General features: G+C 42.8%; 1 long non-coding RNA gene across 5 annotated transcripts in view; it reads left to right on the top strand.

The window, feature by feature from the left end:
- Positions 1–18,148, top strand: part of LOC144283221 (uncharacterized) — a 310,775-nt gene that overhangs the window by 286,806 nt on the left and 5,821 nt on the right. For all 5 annotated transcript variants that reach the window (XR_013351657.1, XR_013351658.1, XR_013351655.1 and 2 more), the window contains one exon: positions 2,259–2,340. This is a non-coding gene — a long non-coding RNA (uncharacterized LOC144283221). The remainder of the gene's footprint in view (positions 1–2,258; positions 2,341–18,148) is intronic.

An 18,148-nucleotide genomic window follows, 5' to 3' on the forward strand; every position in this document is an offset into this window, starting at 1 on the left:
AAGTACCGGCGGGGCTTTGATCGCTCATCCTCTATCTGCACCAAACTTTGCACCTTTCTTTTTTAGGAACTCGGGCGGGGCGCAGAGGCGCGGGGTTAACGCTTTCGGGGCCGGCGCGGGTGGGGGCTGGGCGCGGGGCGGGGCCGGGCGGCTCCGCGGGGGGCGGGGGCGGGGCCGGGGCGGGGGCGGGGGCGGGGGCCGGGGCCGCGGGGCCGCGCAACAAGGAGGCCGCTGTCTCCGCGCCGCGCTGAGGTTTCCGGGCCGCGTCCCGCCCGCGGGCGGCTCCTGGCGGCGCTGGGAGGGCCGGGCGCGCGCCGCGGGGCTGCGGGGCCGCTGCGGCCAGGACCGGGGGGGGGGGGGGAGGGCGGGGATCCCCGGGGGGTCCTCTGTGCGCCCCCCCGGGTCGACCCCGCGCTGTCGCAGAGCTGTTGGGAGCCCTCCCGAAGCCCGGGGCCCCGAGGTCGCGCAGCAGGGGCTCCCCTCCCTCCCGTCGGGTCCGAGAGCCGGGGTCCCCCCCCTCCGCATTCGCTTCTCGTTGTCCGGGGCCGTCAGAGCCGGAGAATGAGCCGTGCAGCAGCTTGCGGCCCAGGGCAGGGCAGGGCAGGGCAGGGACAGCTTGCGGGCTGCGGGCTCTCCGGGCCTGGGTTTTCCCCATCAACACCCCCATCAGCAAAGGGGTCCCGGGCCCCTGGGGCCCTACCTACGGCCCTACCTACGGCCCTTCCAAGCTGTCGACCTAGGTCTGGGGCTTGCATGAAGAGGTCTCGTCCTCCTCACCCGCTCCTGCAAGCTCCTCCTCTGGAAGGGAGGCCCGGTGACTCCTGGAACCCTTGGTGCCCGGTCCTGAGAGGTCCGAAACTTCACCCGCGAGTTCTCCCGGGTTTCCACCCGAGGCCCAACACATCACTGCGGAGCCGGCTTCCCCGTCGGGGCCAAGGGCTCACTTACAGGCCTCTCCAAAAGGGCAAGTTCTACTCTTCATCAGAGTTTAAGGATGGAAGGTATGGAAGGTGATAATCCAGAAGAGGGCCCCCCTGGAGGCAGGTATTGCTCACAGGGATCAGGCCATCTGCCCCTTCCTCTTCTTCTTCTTCTTCTTTTTTTTTTCCTTCAAGATTTTATTTTATTTTTTTTATTTGAGGGAGACAGAGAGAGAGAGAGAGAGAGAGAGGGAAAGGAGGGGCAGAGGGAGAGGGAGAAGCAGACTTCCTGCTGACCAGGGAGCCCTATATGAGGGCTTGATCCTAGGACCCCGGGATCATGACTTGAGCTCAAGGCGGAGGCTCAACTGACTGAGCCGCCCAGGCCCTACCATCTGCCCCTTCAAATGAACATGCTTCTAACCAGTTCAACCTGGGTCCACAGAGTAGAATGTATTTAGAGGATAAGAATGTCCGCTCTTCTGTGAATTACGAAGATAGAAGGGTTCCCTTTTTTTTCAAGATTTTATTTATTTATTCATGAGAGACACAGAGAGAGAGAGAGAGAGAGAGACAGAGATACAGGCAGAGGGAGAAGCAGGTCCCATGCGGGGAGCCTGCCATGGGATTCGATCCCAGAACCCTAGGATCATGACCTGAGCCAAAGGCAGCCGCTCAATGGCTGAGCCACCCAGGTGCTCCCACAGAGGGCCTCCTGCAGTTTTGCCTCCTCCCAGGCTGGAGCTAACAGCGAACTATGAATGAATGAATGAATGAATGAATGAATGAATGAAGACCAGTGAGTGAGGCCAAAGTTGTACGACTCCAGACCTGCCCCTCAACTTTCAAACCTCAGTTTTAACATCTACAGCCTGAGCTACTAACATAGACTTACTGCCGGACTCAAGTAAATTCAGATGTTAGAAGTAAGGCACTAGATAAGTGACAATATTATTGTGGGTTGTTTTTTTTTTTTTTTTTTTTAATCAGGGTGTTGTTGGTCTAGGATATTATTTGAAGGCATTTTTCTTGAAATGTAATCTAATGCCAACATGCAGGAGCCAAAGCCTTGGAGAAAACAAGCAGTAAGTCCCACAGTGTTCACCCTGGGGAAGTTTCATATCTCCCTAAGCCTCAGTTCATTCATCTGTAAGTGAAAAAAGAATACTGATATTATGGAAATTTGAGAGGGAACAAATGAGAGCATTTTAAAAATATTCCATAAATAAAGCTAATCACTAGTGGTGAGCATTACATAGAGGAGTACACGTAAGATCACTTAGCAAAATGTCTGGCGTATAGGAAATATTTACTAAATTGTGTCTATGATTGTTCTAGAGATGCCTAAGATGCTGGTCCTTGGAGCCAGACACCTAGCTTTGAACCCCAGGTCTACTACATCCCAGCTCGGTGACCTCAGGTAAATTTTCCCCGACCTGTTTGCCTTTCTGTGTTGTTTCTTTACCTGTATTAATGAGGATAAAAGTCACGCTGACCTCAGTGGATTCATAAAGGTTATTAATGAGGATTAAATTGGATAAAACATGTAGGGCCCTCAAAATGGTGTCTAGCACATAGAAAGCGCTCATTACCTGCTAGCTACTATGTTATTCTTATCTGAGGTTCTCAGAGGGACATTTATATGAGCACAAGGTGAGCTGAGATTAGAAACTCCCAAGGGCAGAAATCCTATATCTTCCTGTGGTATTCCTTGAAGCTTTTAGCTTAGTGTCCGGCTCCCTGGAACTGTTGGGAGCTACTACAGATAATAGCAACAGTGGTTAGTGGTGGTTGGTTGTGTGCTTAAGGAGGTGTGTGTAATTACCTGTAATCTTGAGAAAAGCCGGGGCACCATTTATCTAGAATTACAAAATCGACTGTGTATTGACTATGTGTTTCAGGGCCTGGCTATGGGTCATTTTTAAATCACTGACTGACAGGAAACAGACACTATGAGTTATTGGTCGTTTCATTTGTTATATTCCTGAGGCAATCTGGCTGATGCCCCTGGGTCCTTTCATGTGCTCCCCCCCCCCTCCACTATGGGCAGCAGGCCCAGCACTCTCTGTAGGCAGAGTTCCTCTGAAGCTGGCATTGGAATGGACCCAGGGATTTGGGACCGAACCCAAAGGGGGCTGTTTGACACCAAGTTAGCAGACCACATTCATCTTCCTGTGACAGATCCCTCATTGGCAGAGACCACTGGTGACATTAAATGGGCTGCCCCATAAATTTAACCTTCTGTTCCTGGTCACCAGATATGTGTGATGCTGACTTTCTAGGCATCACCTCATCAGATAGCTCTCATCTTCTCTTGCCTGAACCCTTTCAACTTCGGCCCCATGTTGAACACATTTTCACTGCCTGTATTTCTGATCATCCCTGCCTCCATTCCTGCCACTCCTAAGGCTTAGAGAAACTGCACGAATAGTGGGAGCTCCCATGAGGAAAGCACTTCATCTCTTTTTTTTTTTTTAATTTTTATTTATTTATGATAGTCACACAGAGAGAGAGAGAAAGAGAGAGGCAGAGACATAGGCAGAGGAAGAAGCAGGCTCCATGCACCAGGAGCCTGACGTGGGATTCGATCCCGGGTCTCCAGGATCGCGCCCTGGGCCAAAGGCAGGCGCCAAACCGCTGCGCCACCCAGGGATCCCTGCACTTCATCTCTTTAGCACAGTAGCAGAGCACCTGAGAGAGAAGGCCACTTTAATCATCATCGTAATGGAAATGCCTGAAACTCAGAACAGGAATTGATTTAGGTCATTTGGGAGACAGGGCATGCCAGGGGCTCTGAAGTGACTGATCAAGTATCTAGATCATCTTGCACCTAAGTCCCCTCGCCTGAAAATTGGAAATACTAGTTCTGAGATTATGTAAATGAAAGATTGTTAACTTGAAGAACAAAAACATACTCCTTGTTATTTCGTTGCTAAAATGAAGGCTTTTCTGGTTTCATAGGAGAAAGAACAGACGGAGGAGGCATACTATGCTATTGATTTTCTTTTATTAATGTTTGCCAATTTCTTCTCTAATGAACATGATTCTAATATCGATGATTTTAGACAAAAGCTATCTGACTCTTAAGGTGTTACAGACAATGCAGAGGTAGATGTGTACCTGCTTTACGACAATAATGAAAGCTGAAGCACTTTCTGATTAAGTCATCAGTGACTTAAGGATTTCTTGCAAGTATCAGACCAGATATCAATAGGCACTACTTATCCCCCACTCAGTGGTGGTGCGACACCAGCATTGTCACTCATTCCATTATAACTGTTTCTTTCTTTTTATTTTTAAAGATTTTATTTATTTATTCATGAGAGACACACAGAGAGAGGCACAGAGACACAGGCAGAGGGAGAAGCAGGCTCCATGCAGGGAACCTGACGTGGGACTCGATCCCAGGTCTCCAGGATCATGCTCTGGACTGAAGGCAGGTGCCAAACCTCTGAGCCACCTAGGGATCCCTAATAACTGTTTCATGGAAAGCTGGTAATCCAGCAATCACACAAATACATCAATATAAATAGGACGGTGAGCTGCCTGGAAAGAAATGTTAAGGTAGGAGCATCTGACCCTACGATGTTAGACAGTAAAAGGAGTATTAACTAGTGGTGAGAAAGTAGTGTTGGAGGGAGAACATGTGAGCAGGGAGGACAGGGAGGAAGCTGGTGTGATTGGAAAGAACCTGACGTGGCTGAGGATGGCTGGTGCATGGAGAGCAAGGCACTGCACAGACTGGAAGAGGCTGGAGAGGGGTGTGGACAGAGGTCAGGCTGCAAAATGCCATCGATTCTATCTTTTTCCAAAGGACTTTAGGAAGCACTGGAGGGTTTTAAGCATGAAAGTGACTCTAGTTGCCCTCAGGTGGAATTCTTTGAACTTTACCCTGCCAGCTTCCTGGGGTTCCAGGTCCAAACACAGACATGCAAGGAAAAGCCCCCTGAAACTAAAAATCACAGCGCAAGTGTAAAAGTATTTATATGCATTTAACTAGGTTTCGACTCTTTAAATCCTTGCATATGGTAAAATTCAGATAGTATGGACACATAGAGAATGGAGGGCAAATCTCCATGTCACTTAAGAACTCCCCACCCCTTTACAAAAACTGCTTTTGAGAGGAGCTGCTAAATTGTTATATTAACAATTACCACTACCAAATATGTTATTATTCTTAATATTAATCATACCATTGCAGTAGGTGAGGAATCAGTAAAACCATCTCTCATGTTATTCCCCATAACCCCCGTCCATGGCACTGGAAGGAGCCCTGCACATTTTAGTGGGAAGCCTAGTCTTTTGAAATGCGATCTATAAGAAGAGCTGCCTCATTTACAATCCAGTGTTCAGCAACCCCTATCAGTGCATCAAGTGGAGGGTAGAAATATGTCTTGGTCCGCTCCTGCAGCTTTATCGGAACACCATAGACTGGGTGGCTTGAACGATAGACATTTATTTTCTTTTCTGGAGGCTGAAAGTCCAAGATCAGGGTGCCAGCTTCTGGTGAGTCCTCGCTTCCTAGCCTGTGTGTGGTCACCATTCGCTGTGTACTCTCGTATCACCTCTTCTTTGCCAGTTGGGAGAGAAATACCTGTCTTCCTCTTCTTAAAAGGCCACCCATCGTATTGGACTAGGGCTGTACCTTCATAACCTCACTTATTCTTAATTAACTGCTAGAAAAGCCCTTTCTCCAAATTCAGGCACATTGATGGTTAGGGTTTCAACCTATGAATTATGTCAGGGAGCCAGGGGGAGGGGGATGAAATTCAATCCTTAGCGGCATAGTTCTTTTTTAAAAATTTAAATTCAATTAATTAACATATAATGTATTATTGATTTCAGAGGTAGAGGTCAGTGATTTATCAGTCGTATATAATACCCAGGGCTCATTGCATCACGGGCCCTCCTTCATGCCCATCACCCAGGTACCCAATCCCTTCACCCACTCCCCTCCAATGACCGTCAAGTTTGTTTTCCTGTGATTAAGAGTCTCTTATGGTTTGTCTCCCTCTCTGATTCCACCTTGTTTATTTTTTCCTTTCTTCTCCTATGACCCTCCGTTTTTTTTTCTTAAATTCCACATGAGTGAGGTCATATACTACTTGTCTTTCTCTAATTTATTTCATTTAGCATAATACCCTCTAGTTCCATCCATGTCATTGCAAATAACAAGATTTCTTTGTTTTTGATAGTTGAGTAATATTTTATTATATATATAATATTCTTCTTTATCCATCCACTCACCTGTCAATGGACATCTGGGCTCTTTCCATAGTCTGGCTATTGTGGACATTGCTGCTATGAACAGTGGGATGCAGGGGCTCCTTGGGACCACCTTGGGACCATTTGTATCTTTGGGGTAAATACCCAGTAGTGCAGTTGCTGGGTTGTAGGGTAGCTCTATTTTTAATTTTTTGAGGAAAGTCCACACGGTTTTCCAGAGGGGCTGCACCAGCTTGCATTCCCACCAGCACCGTATGAGGATTCCCCTTTTTCCCTTAGCAGCATAGTTGTACCCTCCTCTTTCTGGACTCATAATCTCATGCTTAAGTTTCCAGGGAAGATCAGCTTTTGCCACATTAGTGCTCAATACATGCTATAGATACAGAACTGTAAAGTCAGTCTTTTTTCTCCCTCAAATTTCCTTTTTCTTCCTCTTCTGAACTTTCTTCCCCTCTCTTCCATCTAATGAAGATTAGCCTCTATGGTTCTGGCAGTTCTGATTTATGCCTACATCACTTTCTAGAATGCATCACCCACTTATGGATTCTGGTTTCTCTGACTGAGGTTAGGAGGCTACTGGCTGGGAGGAAATTTTGTGCATTCTCTGATAAAGGCTTTCAGTAGAAGAAATCTGTATGGCAAGACTTTCTACACATACAACACACACCACAGTTTCCTTTTTGAAATTTGTGTCAAAGTTGGTGACAAATTCCTGATACCTCTGGGTGGGGAAGTTGGGGAAAAGGCACAAAAATCTCGACAGACCATAACAGACTATCTGTTCTTCTTAGCAGCCTGAGGAGGGGACATAGTCCCCTGCTTATAAGCATTTTGACTTTGTCCGCCAATTGCTCTAGTCACTTCAACGAAGGTTTTCTGAAACTCAGATATCCATATAGTGCCTACTCATTCCTGAGAAATTGGTTCCTTAATTAAACAAGGATGCACTTCCCAAATCACTACTCACCTGGAGGTTTCTGAACACTTAAATGTTTACATCCGAGAAGTGTTAGAGAATACTGCATATACACTCAGAGTTCTTCAAAAATCCTTCAGGAAATTTGGTCACCTCTAGTGTTGATGAGAAGATTTTCCCCTTCCCCAAACCTCCTGTAATTTGTCTGTACCTGGCTCATACAAATATGATAAATAAGAACCCTTACAACTATTCTCTTGATGTCAAGTTGGTACTTCTAACTGGGAAACTCCCCTCTTTTAACTAAAACAAACCTTTAGAAACAAAGCTTTTGATGAGATGGTCTTCAGAGAAATTAGCCCACAAGAGAGAATTGCTTCCTGAAACAGGAGTTTGCCGATAAAAGACAGCCCAGGGCAGCCCGGGTGGCTCAGCAGTTTAGCGCTTCCTCCAGCCCAGGGCCTGATCCTGGAGACCTGGAATCGAGTCCCATGTCAGGCTCCCTGCATGGAGCCTGCTTCTCCCTCTGCCTGTGTCTCTCTGTCTGTCTGTCTGTCTGTCTCTCTTATGAATAAATAAAATAAAAATCTTTAAAAAAATTAAAAAAATAAAAGACAGCCCAAAGGACCCTCCTCAGGTGAAGATAAGTGAAGATAAGCTAAAGAGGGAAATACAGTTATTTAACATTCAGCAGAAGGGACACCATTAACAAAACCAGGAAAGTCTGTTTCAGTACAAATAAAGTAACATCAATCATTTATTCAACAAATATTTACTTAGTACCTAGTAGCTGCCAGCCATTGTGCCCCTGATATAGGCAGAAATAGTTCCCACACATTTGAAGCTTCCAGTCAGGTTAGAGCAAGAGAGTAATGAAGTAAACCTAGAAATAAACTCTTCAGAAGGTGGATAAGCCAATTGCAGAGAGTGGTAAGAGAGTTGAAGTCCATAATAATATAATGGTGTGTAGTTAAGAAGGGGATACTTCAGCTGAGCTTCTTAGGGAAGAACTCTGAAAAAGCAACTTCTGATCAGACAGTAGAATGATGAGTCCTATTCTAGGAGGTGGGGTCAAGGTCTTCCAGATAAAGCCAAGAATAAGTGGGCTACCCCAAATGAGAGGTGTCGGTTGGCTAGAGCTAAGGGAATGAGAGATTTGAACTATTTGTGGCCAGAGAGGTAGGCAGGGCCAAACCATATAGTGACAAGAGGATTAGAATAAAGATTGAGCACTTTAGTTGAAAGGCAGGGAAGCCACTGGCCTATCTTAAGATGTGAGTAAAGTGATTTGACTTACATGCAAAAGGATCATGTTTTGGTGGGTAATGCAGCTAGAACAGAGATAGGAAGACCACAGAAAGTAGGAGGGTAGTTGTCACCAGCATAATCATCATCAAACCCTTACGCCCTAAGATGTACATTCTTTGATAAAGGCTTTTAATAAAAGAGCTCAATTACATGAAATGGTATACCCTGCCCACTTGAGCAAAGGAAAACATATGTCAAGCCTTTCTGTACATGGAGCACACATCACAATTTCTTCTTTGAAATGTCTGTCGAAGGTTGTGCCAAATTCCTCATATTTCTGAGTGAGGAAGCTGGGGAAAAAGGAATCTCAACAGACCATAACAGAGTCCATCATTTGTATCCAAGTGTCTTTGGATTTCTTTGAGTCTTTGATTTTATTGTCTGTAAAGTTAATATTCCAGTTACCTGATAAAGCTGTACATACTTCCTAAGGATATCAGGAGGATCAGATGATGTATGTAAAAGAGCTCATTAGTCCTAAAGTGCTATATAAATTTCCAATACTACTAATAAAGAATCTTTTTTTGGATCCTAGTTTTGGAGTAGGTGACTAACCTATCAGAAGGATACAAGAGAGCTAAATGGCAAAATAAGTAAATATGCAAAAAAAAAAAAAAGCATTTATGCAAAGAGTACATAAACTTTTACTTTTTTTTTGTTTGTTTCTACATATTTTTCTAGATACTTGAGGTTTAATTGTTCCTCAAAGTAATGGTAATATAAATGATTAATCATCATAATAATGACATTTTTGAATACCTACAATTTCTAACAATTTCTACAATTTCTTTATCATATTTATTAACTTCCATGATATAGAAACTATTCTTCCCATTTTACTAAAAAGAGGACTGAAGCTCTGAAAAGTTAAGTAACTTACACAAGATCAACAGCTAATGAATGGATTTGGGCCCAGAGAGTCTCATTCCAGAGCCATAACTACTAACTCTGGGGCTTATAATAAATTTGAGGATTTTCTAAAGCTAGAAGTAAATTCTGTTCTGCAAAATAATTAGGTATTTAGTATATGTTGGTAACAGCCAACAGTTAAAAGTAGATGAGGTTTAGCTTCTCTTCTTAATCAAAATCTGCTATATGTATGATACTTATTAGCAAGAAGACCCCCAGTGGCCACACACTATGAATTTATACTTTGATAAAGTCTCAAATTTGTGGTCTTCTATACACAATTTGTGTTACAGGTTGACCTGAAGCAATTGTGACAATATTCAGTGAGAGGATGCAGCCACAAGAATACAGCACAGTTCAGGGATCAAACCTAGGGCACAGATCCCAAAAATATTTTATTCCTAAATATTTTATTGTTTTGGATGCTAATGGAAAAGGAGGTTGCTTTCAAAATTTCACTTACAGATAGTTCATTGTTGGTGATAGAAATACAATTGATTTTTGTATGTTTATTTTGTACCTTGCAACTTTAGCAAGTTTGTTGGTTCTAACAGATTTTTAGTGAACTCTTTAAGGTTTTCTGTATATACAATCATATCGTCTGTAAACAGAGATCATTTTATTTCTTCCTTTCCAATTTAGACCCAACTGTTTTCTTTTTCTTAATTGTTGTAGCTAGAACTTCCATACTGGGGTGGTGGAAGGGGAGGAGGGTGGGGGTGAGTGGGTGACGGGCACTGAGGGGGGCACTTGGTGGGATGAGCACTGGGTGTTATTCTGTATGTTGGCAAATTGAACACCAATAAAAATAAATTTATTATTAAAAAAACAGAACTTCCAGTACTGTGTCTAATAGAAGTAGGGAGACTTTGTCTTGTCTTGGTCCTGATCCTAAAGAAAAGTCGAACCATTGAGTATGACAGCTGGTACCAAAGGAATATAAAGAATCATCAGAGTCTACATACCAACAAACTGGACAACCTAGAAGAAATGAAAAGTCTCAACAGATTGATTAATTGCTAATAAGGAGATCAAATCAGTAATAAAAAAATCTCCCAATACGTAAGCCCAGGACCAGATGGCTTCACAGGTGAATTACACCAAGTGTTAAAAGAAGAATTAATACCAATCCTTCTTAAAGTCTTACAATAAAGTTGAAGAGGAAGGAACACTTCAAAACTCGCGATATGAGGCCAGCATTATCCTGATACCAAAGCCAAAGAAGGAGCTACAAGAAAAGTAAAGGCCAATATCTCTAATAAAAATTGATGCAAAAATCCTCAACAAAATATTAGGAAACTGAATTCAATAGCATATTAAAAGGATCCTACGGCTGATCAAGTAGGATTTATCCCTGGCAAGCCAGAATGTCTCAACTTAGGCAAATCAAAGACCACATTAACAGAGAGGAGAATAAAAACCATTTGATTATTCAATAGATGCAGACAAAGCATTTGACAACATTCAGCATCTTTTCATGATAAAAAACTCTCAACAAATTAGGTATAGAAGGAAAAGATCTCAACACAAGACAGGCCATATATGGACAAGCCCATAGCTATCATCATACTCACCAACTCTAAAAAGAAAGTGCAAAAAACTGCTATATTCTGTATTCCTACAAGGATATAGAGGGTATTAAAATACTTTAGCCCAGCATTACCTCACTTATCTTTTCATTGTTGCCCCTCAAAGGAGAATAATTTAATTTAAAGGGAGAAATTAGATACTGAAGCATATGATTTTTTTCAAGTAGGATTGTGCTTTTGAGAAACATAAAACCCTTGCAGTATCTCCGACTTTTTTCACTTTACACCCCATAACAAATTTTGCCCACTTGTAGAATATGTTCCTCCCACAAGGAATGCATGCTTTAGCAACCCAGTACCTTGAATATTCATAATTTCACCAAATAAGAGCCCATTATACCACCATCAAGTTAAGTAATAGAGTCTGGTGGCGCCAGGAGATGGGTAGGGATGATTCCCTGGAATGCGGGCCTTCTCATGAAATGCTAATTTATCTCCTGGAAAGTGGGAATCCTGGTTAAGTCAACTGTTTACTTGTAGAGAGTAGATTCACCTGACTAATGTGTATATGACATCATACTGGGCTGATATATTGTAAAATAAATTACAGACATCATAACAAGAACCCACAGCAAGGGAGTGGACAGAGGGGAGAGTCTGTGTGCAGGGAGTAGCTCAGAATACAGGAGAGAAAGGATAGAATTTGGCTCTAGAGGAATATAAACAATTTGTGAATGAGAACCAGCCCAAATCCTGTCACAACCATTCGTCCTCAGGAACATGAAATGGCCTTTGAAGGCTCCTATTTCCGTAGGCGCCACAGGGCAGTCAGTGAGAATTAGGAAGGTGGGAACAGTGGAGCCCGTGGACAGTTAAGGTCACCTTCTGGGTCCCAGTAGGAAGGACATCATTATCTGTGCTAGGATTTCTTCTCTCAAGGGGCATATTGCTTCTGCTGGAAGGAGTTCCAGTAGAGGCAAAGGCACCCTTGCACTTCAAAACCAGTCCAACTGGGACGACTTTGCACAGTGGGACCAAGGGCCAAACATAGAAATGATGACTTGTGGCTTCAGCTCCGGTCAGGGGGCAGCAGGGATGCTGTCTCGCCAAGAACAAGCCTCAGGGCTGGGGCTTTCAAATTCATGAAAGCTGTTTTCAGGACTTCCAGCCAAAAAAGTGTACATAGGCTCACATAAATTTTGCACTGAATTGTAAAAGCTTCCTGGCCTCTGACTCCAGGAGGGAGATTGATTTGGAATATGATGAAACTCCTTTCTGTTTGGTTTTACAGAAATGTTTGTACCTTGGTTAATCATAATATAGTCATATTATCATTTGTCATATTTCAATATTTATATTTCCTGGGTTCTTGTGTAAGATACCTAGCCTGAATTTTCAACGTTAAATAAATGAGGGTTGTTTTCTTCTCCCGAGTGGATCATTTAACTGACCTAGACTCTAAATGGGCTCGACCTTTCAAATTGTGTACACTCAGAATGGCTCGGATCTCAGGGCAGCTGATCCTGCTTGGCAGGTGTGGGATGTGTGGTTGAGTCATCCTAGAATCTCAAAGAGATATTTGTTAGAGGGAGCAGCAAACAGTGACTGATTCAGTAGCCTCTTGGTTTCCCAACAACCTGGTACTTACCACAGTTTACATTTGAAGGAAACTCTGCTGTTCCTTTCATGGTTGTTAGATGTAGGGGAGAAGAAAGGAACACGAAAGCAGAAGTCCCAAGGGGCAGGGACAGTGAGAAGTGTGGAAGAGGGGGTTTTGGTTACCTTAAAGAAAAACATGTAAGATAAGGTTCAGATATCATAGGACGAAGATCTGGCAGGTTAGTAGTCAAGTCATTTGGGGACCTTTTAGATGAAAAGCAATATAGCCCAAGTGGTCGCCCTGACCCTGAAGCTGGACCGCTTATATTTGAAAACTTGCTGCCTTGCACTATGTGCTTTCATTTCTCTGTATCTCGGTTTCTCTATCTGTATGATGGGAAGCTAATAATATTATTTACTTCTTAGAATTGTTCTGAATATTAAATGGGCAAAGATACACAAGGCACTTAGAACAATGCCTGGCAAGCAGTAAGCTCTACACAAATTCATTGATGGGTTGCTTTAGAATGGTTGTACTTAGGCTGGGTATCATGGCTGTGAAGGACATTGAATGGAGAGACTATAATTTCAAAGACTATTCATGCTACCTGTTTAAAACTATAGATATTCAAAATAGAAAATCTTGTGGCAACCATGGAGGTAGAATCAGCTGGAACATGTGTCCAATAGTGCCTACAGTGTGTTCAACCCAGTACCAAGCACTGTGGAAACCGACCATGGGCAGATGTCCACGTGTCTTCCTTGTCTTCTGGGAGTTTATTACTTGGTCTCTCAATCAGAGGTTGGTCTGTGCATTTTTAAAAGTTATAGGAAGGAAGTGGTGCAGGAGGTCAGAAGCCATAGTGATAAAAACATGATGTGAATTATTTAGGCATTTAGGGGGTGTGCATTTGAAATGGGATTGAGTGTGCATAGGGGGGTGTCTGGAAAGGCTTCCTGAAAGAGAGGGCCTTTGAAAGATTAGCAGGCCTTTGAGAGACAGATATGGGAAGGAAGTAGATTCCAGGCAAGAAACCCAAGGCTATTGAAGACCTTGTAGTGGTGGTGGATGAACCAGTGCTGCGGGGTGTGTGGTCCCAGCAGAGGGAAGGCGAGCAAGCACAGATGGGAGAGGACCTAGTCATTGGTGCTGAGGGAAAAATGTGGATGCTTTTGAATCACCAGGTACTACTCTTGCTATATGAGAAGTAGAGGTTCAGATTTATGAGATACCACTGAAGACACCATTTGTAAAGCACTTTATTCTTTTCAAAGAACTTTACATGCTTTATTTCATTTAGTACTTAAAGCAAGACAATGCATTATATAAGGGAGCCATTATATGCCTCGTATCTGCCTAGCCAAGCCACACACATTGCAAATAAAGCAAATCAAGAGATTGTCCTGTTCATGCTCAGATAAAGATCAGGAGAAAGGTGCCAGGATGATGTGGACCAAGCATGGACCACTCTGCAAAGTTGCTCGTTTCAAAACAGTCTGTTTTTGTTTCAAACTGTGTTGAAAGTTTAAATAGAAATGATGTTCTTAGTCATAAAGTGTATCTATATTGTCACAGTACCTTTCAATATACCCTATCATTTTATCACTTAAGGCATAAGACCACATCCAACGTGTGTACAGTGTTTTTAAGCCAACAAAATGTCAGCAGATCATTTAATCTTCTCAATAACTGACAAGTAGATTGGTTAAAATATGATTGGTATTTCTATGATAAGGAAAGTAGCACTGAGACCCCCGTGACCAGTCCAAGGTGGCACAGTTAGCAAGAAATGGGCTAAAATTTAAATCAAGAGCTTGAACTGGGGATCCCTGGGTGGCGCAGCGGTTTGGCGCCTGCCTTTGGCCCAGGGCGTGATCCTGGAGACCCGGGATCGAATCCCACATCAGGCTCCCAGTGCATGGAGCCTGCTTCTCCCTCTGCCTGTGTCTCTGCCTCTCTCTCTCTCTCTCTCTGTGTGACTATCATAAATACATAAAAATTAAAAAAAAAAAAAAGAGCTTGAACTGTAGGGGTGCCTGGGTGGCTCATTTGGTTAAGCGGCTGCCTTCTATTCAAGTCATAATCTCAAGATCCTGGCATTGGACCCCCAGGTCAGGTTGGGCTCCCTCCTCAGTGGGGAGCCTGCTTCTCCCTCTCCCTCTGCTCCATCTCCTGCTTGTGCTCTCTCACTCACGCTTTTTTTTCTCTCCAATAAATAAATAAAAATCTTGTTTAAAAAGAGTTTGAACTCTAGATTATTTCAGAACTGTCATACTCCATCATATTTTTATTACTTTTTTATTGAAGAATAATTGACATACAATACTGTATTTGTTTCGAGTATACAACATAATAATTTGATATTTACGTACGTTACATTCTTTTTTTTGTCTTTATGTTCTTTTTTTAAAAAAGATTTTATTTATTTATTTGAGAGAGAGCACAAACAAGGTGGGGAGCAGTGGGCAGAGGGAGAGGGAGAAAGCAGACTCCCTACTGAATAGGGAGCCTGATGCGGGGCTTCATCCCAGGACCCTGAGACCATGACCTGAACTTAAGGCAGGATGCTTAACTGGCTGAGCCACCCAAGCACCCCTACGTTACATTCTTTTGCTAGATGTTTCTTTGTTTAACTCAATTCCATCATTTTACAGTAAGCTTTTGTAGACTAAAGGTGATTTTCAAATGTTATTGGAATTCTCTTTTTCCTATTTTTTGAGGCCTGTGGGCAGATGCCAAAATGGAAGACTACAACTGGCTCATCTGATGCAGGGGCTGGCTCTCTGCATGGTGCAAAAACTGGTTAATATCATTTAGGATTCTGCCTGCTAACTTGACCATGAGACATGTTGCACTTTGTTGATTCTTTGGCCCACATTCCTCTCCTCCCATCTTCCACTCCCTTCACTCCCAGGCTGGAGAAGCAGAGAGTCTGACACTGGAACTCTACCTTTTCTGGCTAAATCCCCATCTGCGTCAAAGTGGTGTTGGCTTTGGCGCCTGGGTGGCTGGACTCGAGACCATCCATCCAGGCGGCTGAGATGATTTCTTTCTAATGGTTTCTTGACCTGCAAAGCCAGAAGAAGGTTATTTTTGCTTAAAGACCTCAAAATTTCAATGGGGATTTTGGTTTTAAACATTTTCTAATGCCCTACTCAGTTCTTAAGAAGTGAAAAAAACAATCATTTTCAAAGAAGTACACTTGCGGGTTGGCATGCCGGCTTATGGGCCTACAGCTCAGCTCATGCTATCCAGGTCATACTTGTCTAAATGACATAGGGAAACCAATCATCCCCCTGATGTTTTGCATCACCTAGAAGGCAAGCCTCCCACAGAGCAGTGGTGGATATCAATTCTGGCACCCATACAAAAATGTTGAGAAACATTTGTAATCTCTTTAGAACCTTATAAAGTTAACAGGTTACCATGGGAAGGAACTATTGGAATGGCTCATCCAAATCAAACTGAAAGGAGTAACTGCCTTTGGAAGAGATTAACCGGTGTGATGGGGAAAGCCCTAGATGAGTACTGACCTATATATTCTATGGGATATTCCCATGTAGTCCAAGGAGTAGCATTCTCCTTTGAAACTATTGCTAGTTAGCACTCAAAAGTTGTTTTGTTGAGTGATGGATGGATACCCACTGCATTCATCACCAGGGCTTTATCGAAAACTTTCCCTTTGCTCTTTGGGGAGTGGGAAGGCCCATTACCCAACACATTTGTTTTTACATTCAGTCAAGAAATACTATAAGAACCTTCTAGGAGCCAAGCACTATATTCTAGATACCACAGGTACGAACAAGTCAGGGTTCACATGTTCAAGGAATTTATAATCTAGTAGAGAAGACAGATAAGGGACAAGTTGAAACAGAAGATGTAAAGACAAAGTGTTAATTGAGGAAGGAAAGTCCAGCACTGCAAGTCAAAGCAAGGGTCCAAGAGTTAAAACAAACAAACAAACAATAAAGAGAGAGGAAATCAACTGAAATTCAGTTCAGGAGTTACTGACAAAAGTATTAAAAACTATCATCTGTTAGTATTTATGGAGTTCAAGTTCTTTTACACACACTATCTCAAATATCACATTTTATAAAACCTATTTTCCAAATTAGGAAACCAGGACTCAAAAACTTGCTCAAGCCCACACAACAAATCACTACCTACCATGTAAATACAAGGTTGATTCTTAATTAATGCATCAATTCTTTATGACTACCTGTTCCCCTATCTCCCACTGTCCTTGCATATCTAATTCCAACCTAATTCATGCATCACTTTGAGGCACTCTCTTGACACATCCCGCATGCCTTTATTTTTTGCTGCAACCCTTCTCATCATCTAACATACAATATATTATATTCTATCATTTCTAAGGCTGTCCTTCATTCATATTTTTAGATCTCTGAAGTTAGTATGCATCGACACATCAAGAGCAAAGTTTGTGATATCCTTTTCTTTCTTTAGACATAAAACTAACTGTGCATCTTCACATTGGTGGCATCTGAAATTCCTTAAATGTACAGTATTGTGCTTATGTTATACTGCTTATTTTCTGTCTTCCTCCAGTAGAATATAATCTGTGAGAGGGTGGAAACTTTTGTCTGCCTTTTTCATCTTTGTACTCCCATCTCCTGGAATGCTGTTGAATAAATTCATGACCGATTAGATATTGAATGTTTATTATGTATCCGTAGCTGTGTGAGGTGCTGGATATAGACTGGGGAATAAAGTAGACATGGCCCTTACTCTCCTGGAGGAGATGCAAATGAAACAAACAAACAAGCAAAGGCATAGATAAATGTGCAATGTGAAGTGGGAAGTCAAGAGAAGTGAAAATGTTGAAGGCGCTTAGAGAGAAAAAATGGGGTGCTTTCCAAGTTTAGATTGAGAAGTCAGAGAGGCTCTCTCCAAGCTGATGTCAGAAGAGTGAAGGCAATAAAGTCAAGAATCCAGACTATTGTACTACCTGACATAGATCATAGCAAATCTTGACCATTCCAGGCCAAAATATTCTCTCCCCTCTTGCAACAATGGATGCCACTTATTGTAGCTGCGTGCACTGGTAGTTATAAATTTGCAGGTTATCCTTTCTGTTCACCTAGATTACAAATGTATTCATCCCTTGGTAGAAAGAAAGTGCACTGGATTAAGAGTAAGCCTAGGTGGTAGTTCTAGCTTTGCTCCTACTACTTTGTGTATCCGAGAATTTATGTAAACTCTTCAGAATTTTTACTTGTAAGAGTTTACATTAGAGGGTCTCTAAAGTGTTATTGAGCTTTAACATTTAAATTCTGTAATTATCAGCCCATTTTCACAAACAGTTATTGAGGAGCTACTATGCTAGTCTGCTAACCTCTCTGCAGGGCACTGGAGGAATTGAAATGAAAGAAAGGGAAAAGGTACAATCTGTTCATTTTAGATGTTTATGAGCTTGAGGAGGAGACTGGTATATTGATGACTTCAGTATAATGCAGCATAGACTTTCCTCTGTTTCTGAACTTTAAACTACTATCATTGCATTTTCAGGTGTGAACAAAGTCCCCCTCTTGGTAAAGATACTTAACTTGTCTGCCACCAACCCATGGGCAGGTGGTCACACCAATTACACTGTTGCATTGGATTTGAGAGCTATTAGATGAGAGGGAGCTTTGGGAACCTAAGTTGTTTGTAGGAAAATAAGTGGCTGTATGCCAGGGTAACATGGGAATTGAAAATAAAGGTTCCTTTGTTCTACCTG

The sequence above is a fragment of the Canis aureus genome, chromosome 14 (assembly GCF_053574225.1).
Source record: "Canis aureus isolate CA01 chromosome 14, VMU_Caureus_v.1.0, whole genome shotgun sequence".
Lineage (NCBI taxonomy): Eukaryota > Metazoa > Chordata > Mammalia > Carnivora > Canidae > Canis > Canis aureus.